Here is an 8,558-nt window from a genome sequence, read left to right as displayed (position 1 = left end):
GAAATGAAATAAATATCTGTTTAAAAACACAAGCTTACTGTACTAAAAATAACTACATGTTTTAGCTGCATAAAGATGTAGGAAGACCGAGGCTTGTTGTCGCACAGGTAAGTTGTCACACTGCAATTATCCTCTACACCAGAGGGCATAATTAAAAACTTGAGTTCTAGTTTTCTTCCTTTGCATGGTCTGGTCTTATGGACTGAGTGAGAAGAGGACAGCAAATTGTACGTTTAGATGAGCTCCAATTAAACTGTTTCCACTACCCGTTTTAACAAGCTTTATTCAGATAAAAATCCAAACAGACACCTAGTCATACCTCATTGATTGTTCTTATTTAAGCTCATGTTAAGCTAGAGTTAGAATTGGCAAACATGGTCGTTTGGGATCATTTGGTGCAACCAAAAAAATAATTTTCAAAAAATCCTTTAAATGACCACATCCTAATAAAAATGTCACTTTATTTTTACAGAAAAAAAGAGGTTTAAAAGAGGGGAGAAAGTGAGCAGATGGTCAGAAGTTACAAAAGAAAAAAAAGATGATGGCCGTGCAGCAGCACCTGATAGGATGCTGGGGGCAGTCGGGCAGGTGACCCCATGGTCACAAGTCCATCAGGAGTGCAGCGAAGGACTTTAGTGTCAACTACCATACTTTGGCACGATACTGTAAAACATTCATACCAGCTGAAATTCAGGGTCAGACAGCTATCCCAACTACGTACAGTGGTACGGCAGATTTTCAGCACAGAGATGGAACTGCATCTTCAGAACTATATAAAGAGATTCTCTGGCATGTATTTTGGTTTGTCTCCATCAGAGGTGAGAAAACTGGCATGTGAAATTGCAGTGGCAAAGGGCCTGAAATACTGTATGTTACTCTATCTCTGATTCTTGGATAAAGAAACAACCAAGGAAAACACTCAGCTTTTATGACATCCCTGGGATTGTAGCAACTGCTTATCCAATGGCTGCGACCCCACTTAACATTCAGGCCGCCTTTCATGCAAAAGGGATTCAGCTGTACAACAGGGATGGGTTCTTGGAGGCAGAATTTGCTCCATCTTACGTCTCAGATCTCCCCTACCAGGACCCAGCTCTACCAAATCCAAGCACCAACTGGGCCAGCAATGGACCAAGCAGCTGCTGCAGGCCCAGGCGCCAACCAAGAAGCTATTCCAGGCCCTAGTAAGCCTTCTCTTTACTCTAGAGAATATTAGGCCTTACTCAAACGCTGGTCTGAAAAAAAAGTTCCCCAGCAGAGAAGGAAGGGAAACATATATTCTCCCTGACACACCGTTGAATGAGGCACTTGAAGCGGAAAGGCAGGCACAAGAGAAGAAAAGACTTCAAAAAGAACGGCAAGGTTACTGTCAAGTTTTGTAACGTGCAATTCCCCACTTAAAAGGGATAGTCTCTATTGTGAAACTTAACTGCATTTTACTCAAAGAGCCTTCAATTTAGTTGATCCATCTTTATTTTTTCATGATGGCCACCATAGCCTTCCATTCATATAGGTGAAAAACCTCAAAAGAAACAGAAGCATGTCTATTGCATTTTGATATTAACAATAGAAATGCATTGTGAAATAATTAAACAGATTTCAACCCCTTTAAACTGATTATTCCCAAAGCATAATAAATAGTAAATAGTTAATAGTAATTTAACACCAATAAATAAATTAGCATATTTGTCAACATTTTATTAAATATATTTTTATTCAAAATTCAATTCAACATTTATTCTTTTTCAAATTCTACCATAAACAAACACCAAGCGTATTTTTTTTAAACTGTCCAATACAACAATCTATCAGGGTCCATGTGCAGCTTCAATGAGTTTAGGAAATGAACAACAGAATTGTGAGGCTCAGTTTGTAGAAAGCTTGCATAGTTCGGACTTAAAATGATCCACCAGCTCTGTTTGCTTCTTATGCTGTGGCACTTCTTCAAACATGAGCGATAGGTCGGCCACACCAAAAGTACCTGCACTCTCTGATTGCTAGGAGATTGAGTCCCCTTGGATTCTCACCAAGCCACAGGGGTGCAGCAATGGTGAGTGGCTACCTCACAGTTCACCAGAACATTTACCAAATTTAAAGTGCAAAAGAAGCAATGAACAGGGAAAAAGCAGAGGGAAGATACAGTACTAAATGAAAAACTCCAGGTGACTCCTCATTGGAAGAAGATGAGTCCCTGTGTCTGGTCTGCATAGAACGACTGACAAACAGCTGCCCAGGAGAAATGTTGTTGCAGGGCACAATGGCGTAAATATCGCTAAGATGAGACTGAAGTTGCCTAGGGGCCCCCAACATCTTAGGGGCCCCGTCACTGACACCTGGTTGGCCCCCCACACAATTGTGGACTAAGACGTCTCTTTGCAGATGCAATGGTGCGAAAAATTCCTCTTAACTAACTATACACAGTTATTAACATAGTAATTAAAAGTACCACTGTCTGCTTTGCTATTGGTGTTGTGTTTAAACGGCTCACCATCCTGTTGAAATCTGCCATGTGTTGGGGTACAAATGAGGTCCGGCCAATCAAACTAGTATCAGGTGGGTTTAGACGGTTGGAAAAAATACACTAATATAATATGTTTCAAACTGCAATAAAGATTTTTAAGAAACAATGTATTTGAGTATTTTATTTTTACACTACGACTTGCAACTATGGGTAATCCAGAGCGCAGATTAAAACCATAACCGTTACATACAATGTGTTAGCGACGATGGATACCGAAAAGAGGTACTTAAGCAGATTCCAGAAAAGAAAAAGGAAAGAAGAGCTGCTGGAAGAACAGAAAAAAACTTCCCAAAATTCCCAAAATGAAAGAACCAGAGAAGTGGACGTTGCTGCTACAGTGTGTGAAGATTGCGACCAGGAGATGAATGGAGAGAGCGTGGGTGAGGAGGGGAGCTGTGAAACTGAAGGTAGCCCAATAAGACTAAATTTACAGCAGAATATACTAAAGTATATCCATGTCAAGTGAAGATGAAGAATGATGAAGAAGGGGCGGAATGGGGTGTTGTAATGTTGCTTACGGGCCTATTGTTGTGTCGTTACACCATTGGCAGTGCACAATATTCTAAGTATGGGCACATGAAGAATGCAACCCTAACAATTTGGTCTATGTATGCCAAAACTGCAACTTAGACAAGGAGTCTGACTAGTAATATTTTCTTTTGTTCCAGGACTAGTTTAAGTGTCAGTTTTGTAATGCTTATTGCATAATATTTAATGGTTTTTCATATTTCATGAGCAATAAAAGTGAATTATTGTCATTTATTAATTTTCCATTAAAAGATAACAACAATAATAATTTTGTCCTTATTCTATTGGCTGCTAAATCCAGTGTGACATCTTACCTCACATAGTGTGACAACTTACCCTTTGGTGGGGCAACTTGTCACATTGTGACAATCTTCATTAGATTTCTTATAACTCTGTACTGACACAAGATATGAAAATGGCATGAATACAAAAAATATACCTGAAGCTTTCATCTGGTAAATTTTTTTATTAATATATGATAATTCTGATTTTGATTCCAAGATATCAATATGAGGGTAAAAAATGTGAAAACTAGCCAAGGTCTCCCCCTAGTTCTGAGGCACAAAACGCAACTTTTATAATTTATCATTTTACAGTGGGGCAAAAAAGTATTTAGTCAGCCACCAATAGTGCAAGTTCTCCCACTTAAAAAGATGAGAGAGGCCGGTAATTTTCCTCATAGATATACCTCAACTATGAGAGACAAAATGAGAAAAAAAAATCCAGAAAATCACATTGTCTGATTTTTAAAGAATTTATTTGCAAAATATGGTGGAAAATAAGTATTTGGTCAATAACAAAAGTTCATCTCAATACTTTGTTATATACCCTTTGTTGGCAATGACAGAGATCAAACGTTTTCTGTAAGTCTTCACAAGGTTTTCACGCACTGTTGCTGGTATTTGGCCCATTCCTCCATGCAGATCTCCTCTAGAGCAGTGATGTTCTGGGGCTGTCGCTGGGCAACACGGACTTTCAACTCCCTCCAAAGATTTTCTATGGGGTTGAGATCTGGAGACCGGCTAGGCCACTCCAGGACCTTGAAATGCTTCTTACGAAGCCACTCCTTCGTTACCCGGGGCGGTGTGTTTGGGATCATTGTCATGCTGAAAGACCCAGCCACGTTTCATCTTCAATGCCCTTGCTGATGGAAGGAGGTTTTCACTAAAAATTTGACGATACATGGCCCCATTCATTCTTTCCTTCACACGGATCAGTCGTCCTGGTCCCTTAGCAGAAAAACAGCCCCAAAGCATGATGTTTCCACCCCCATGCTTCACTGTAGGTATGGTGTTCTTTGGATGCAACTCAGCATTCTCTCTCCTCCAAACACGACGAGTAGAGTTTTTACCAAAAAGTTCTATTTTGGTTTCATCTGACCATATGATATTCTCCCAGTCATCGTCTGGATCATCCAAATGCTCTCTAGCAAACTTGAGACGGGCCTTGACATGTACTGGCTTAAGCAGGGGGACACGTCTGGCACTGCAGGATTCGAGTCCCTGGCGGCGTAGTGTGTTACTGATGGTAGCCTTTGTTACTTTGGTCCCAGCTCTCTGCAGGTCATTCTCTAGGTCCCCCCGTGTGGTTCAGGGATTTTTACTCACCGTTCTTGTGATCATTTTGACCCCACGGGGTGAGATCTTGCGTGGAGCCCCAGATCGAGGAAGATTATCAGTGGTCTTGTATGTTTTCCATTTTCTAATAATTGATCCAACAGTTGATTTCTTCACACCAAGCTGTTTACCTATTGCAGATTCAGACTTCCCAGCCTGGTGCAGGTCTATAATTTTGTTTCGGGTGTCCTTTGACAGCTCTCTAGTTTTGGCCATGGTGGAGTTTAGAGTGTGACTGTTTGAGGTTGTGGACAGGTGTCTTTTATACTGATAACGGGTTCAAACAGGTGCCATTAATGAAGGTAACGAGTGGAGGACAGAGAAGCCTCTTACAGAAGAAGTTACAGGTCTGTGAGAGCCAGAAATCTTGCTTGTTTGTAACTGACCTAATACTTATTTTCCACCATATTTTGCAAATAAATTCTTAAAAAATCAGACAATGTGATTTTCTGGATTTTGTTTTTCTCATTTTGTCTCTCATAGTTGAGGTATATCTATGATGAAAATTACCGGCCTCTCTCATCTTTTTGAGTGGGAGAACTTGCACTATTGGTGGCTGACTAAATACTTTTTTGCCCCACTGTATTTGATGATTTTATTCACCAGGCTGTTATTTTTTGTATAATTTTCTCAAAATTGTTATTACTGTTTTTGACTTTTTTCCTTTGGCCCATTCATAAGTTAAAAGTAGATTAAAATACGATTTTAAAATCATTGGTTGAACCAACCTGGATCCTCTGAAAGATTAAAAATTGTTGCTGTGTTTTAAAAATATATATATATATATATATATTTAATATCTTATGTGTAAATTAATTATGGATAATAAATACAGTGTAAACAGTGGCAGATGACATTTACATTCAAGAATAAGAAATGACAAAGAGATAAAAAATTAGCAGAATCTGAAATCATGGAATAATTTTTCTGTTACACATTTTAATGTACCGATTAAGTTGCATTTAAGCTCAAGACAACATTTAATTTATTATGTACAGAACTTCCATCCCACTGCTGGTACCTCCCACAATCATTACATAACTTTCTTGTTTTTCAGTCATTTAACTGAAAGCTTCAAGGACAGCCTTTGTTGAAAAAATCATTTTTGTCAACATCTCTGTTTAGAGCTTTGTTCCTTGAACTCCTGGTGAGCGCAAATTATTGTGTCACTGCCAGACTGTCCTTTCTTAAGAGGTTTTAAAGTGCACAGTGATTCACTTTTGAGCATTTTAAAACTCAAAATGACATAGAGGCGTAGATATTAAGGCGTAGATATTAAATCCTACTGTAAACAGCTCCTAAATGACCTTTTGATTACAGACTGAGACTAGAAGATCCTAAGAAACTGTTGCCTTATATTATCAAGATAATAAGTTGAAAAACTTGCTGAGGATGTCAGATGAGGTCATGAATCACCTAATTACTTTAATAGATAATAAACAGTAATAAGTCAGCATAATTTTGTTTGTGGTCATTCCTTATTTAGAGTCAAGTAACCAAGAATATTAGATAGAAAGAAAAATGAACAATTTTATTTTAAGGCTTCCAAAAGAAAACAACTCTTTAAGGTCCTTATCATTAAAAACGATTCCTCTGTTCCTCCTCAGTTTCATCTGGAATAGAGAAAGCTGTGGCTGCCAAGATGATGAAATAAATAGCTGGAAAAAGTTTGCATAAGTATACTAAACACAAAACACATGTGAAAATAACAATGCTGGCATTGCAAAAAAAAGTTCCTGGGTTTATAATCTAAAATGTATTATAACTCCTTTGAATAACACAATTTTTGAAATATAACAAGCTTATTATAAGTCAATATCAATGTGTTGAACAAAGCAAAACCAAGAGTTTAAGCTCTTTGTCAATGGAGGATGGAAAATAACTATTTATGTTTGGAAACAGTTAAGCTGTGCTTTACAAAGAAGGTATCATTTACACAGACGTAATAATTAAACAGAACATGTCATAAAGGGGGTAGAGGTGGGTGTCTGAGCTGCTCCGACAGCAAAATATTATTTGAAGACAGAATTGTAATCTTGATGAAATGAATGCACGGATGAAGGTTTCAGGTGGACTTTCTAATTTAAAAACATATTAAAACTACTTTTTACTCACTTATCCCAGCAAATATAGCTGCCATTGTTACAGGCTAAGAAAGGATAGGGTAGCTCCGCCCAATGCGCATCAGACCTACTTTATGATTGCGCAGCTAGAGCAGCAAAGATGCTTCAGCTGCGCTTCAGAACTAAACTTGTACAAACATCAAAATTGAAGCAGCATGCGCATTTTCGCTGCTTCTGCTGTGTGCGGATTGAACTTAGCATAAGGGCCTGTTTGGCCTTCAATTTCCTACTGTCCTGCTTCTTGGTAAATCATTATACAAATGACTTATTTTGTTAATAAATGTCTTTGGCCATTATCACGTCTTATTCAAAGCCAACTTATACATACTGTTGCAGAATAAAAGACTTATTGACTCTATACTGATATGTTGCCAATAACAGTGTTCACATATCCTAGAAGAAAAAACATCCCCCTGGCAGGGTCAAATTCAATTCATACATGTTTAGAAAGGAGGCAAATGCTCATCAAGATCACCATTTAGTTATCTTTCATTTCTTTTGCAAACCAAATGGCAACAAATGTGTTGTACAGGTAAATCAAAAGTGAAAGGAAGCTGAAAATTCAACTGCCTTTAGCATTAAATAAATTGAGGTTGATCATATAACCTTAAAGCTCATCGCAGCAATTATTAAAAAAAACAAAAGGCAAATATAAAAACAAGGGAAATAAACTAACGACCCTAAACCATTACATGTCTAAATACAAATTTAGACAATAATTCAAAGGTTTAATGACTTCTGATTTAGGCCCCTCTCTTGCTTTGGAGGACCTGATGGTGGTCTCACTGCTTGTCAAAGGTAATGAGACACTAATGAATGAGCCACTACTTGAGTATTTTTGAGCTCTTCCCTGTTTTTCACACTGCTTTGCAGTGGGGAGCTTTAAACCCTCAGGAATTTATCGTTAATTTGAAGATCTAATAATCACAGTGTTTCTCTCCTGTGCCAGACCCCACCTTTATTTGACTTGGCAGGACTCTGTGCTCTCTCCTCTCTGCATTAATAAACCCGGTCTGCCAAATGGAATCCTTGTGAAACTCAGCCGCTGCATCACCCACTGATTTGCACACGGATAAGGAAAATATATGGGGGAAAGAGTGAAGCATGCTAATGCAATGTAGACAGTACTGGTGGCAAACCTTTATATTAAAAATCGTCAGAGGTTTGATCGAATACCTGATATGAACACTGTCTTACATCAGTGACATTGATCCAGTCAGTTCAAATCAAACAGATCTGTAGAACAAAGCCTCTAAACACATCTAGTTAGGCATGTTAGTGGTGTTTTTCAATAAAAGAGCGGACTTATTACCACATATTTTATTTTAAATGAGCTAATATCAAATAGTGATAAGGTGTTTAGGTTAAGAGGTTGAGCAGAAGCTGCACAAGCTGTATTCAGTCTTTGCTTGAGGCTGAAAGCGGCTATTATCAACTGTTTTAGATAAAACTGTCACTCACGGAAATAACAAAAGGTAACATTTATGAGAGGGTTTTTTTTCTGCGCAGCTAGAAATTCAAAGATCTTTCACAAAGATTTTCTTCTGCAAGATAATTTTCTTTTCACACAGCGGGTTTTCTCTGGTTTTCAGTCTGCAGGTGTTAGGTTTGAAAACAAAGAAAAATAACATGACTTGAAAGTCTCAACCTCACCAGGAGATCATTCATTTTGATTTTTAACATACAAATAAGCAAATGTGGAATTCCATTCATAAGTATCAAGGCTTTGTAAAGATCTGTGGTAAATAGGCCTACTTCAAAAGGAGGAAA

Source organism: Cyprinodon variegatus, unplaced genomic scaffold, assembly GCF_000732505.1.
Source record: "Cyprinodon variegatus isolate N-32 unplaced genomic scaffold, C_variegatus-1.0 Scaffold331, whole genome shotgun sequence".
NCBI lineage: Eukaryota > Metazoa > Chordata > Actinopteri > Cyprinodontiformes > Cyprinodontidae > Cyprinodon > Cyprinodon variegatus.
Note: the sequence above shows the minus strand (reverse complement) of the source record.